This window comes from Myripristis murdjan, chromosome 14 (assembly GCF_902150065.1).
Source record: "Myripristis murdjan chromosome 14, fMyrMur1.1, whole genome shotgun sequence".
Taxonomy (NCBI): domain Eukaryota; kingdom Metazoa; phylum Chordata; class Actinopteri; order Holocentriformes; family Holocentridae; genus Myripristis; species Myripristis murdjan.
Genome location: NC_043993.1, coordinates 1389698 through 1390000, shown reverse-complemented (window position 1 = coordinate 1390000; position 303 = coordinate 1389698).

The following is a 303-nucleotide window of genomic DNA, read 5'->3' as shown; positions in this document are numbered from 1 at the left end:
AGAAGGAAATAAAACAAAATAGTAAGGAAAAAAATTAATCAATAAGAGCAAACACCAAGCAAACCAAACCAGAGAGCACATACATAAAAAATTAAACAAAAACTTACCTCATGAGCTGCTTTTTAACCCTCGTTACCTTCAATTTGACTGACTTTTTTTTTTTTTTTTTTTTTTTTTTTTCAAATCAGTTGGGGTCAATGTGACCCCGGTAATTTAAACCTCCAGAACATGATTAGGTAGCTACTATATGGGTTTTAGGGATGATCATAAATGGCATGTTATAGTTCCTCTTCAATGTTTTAT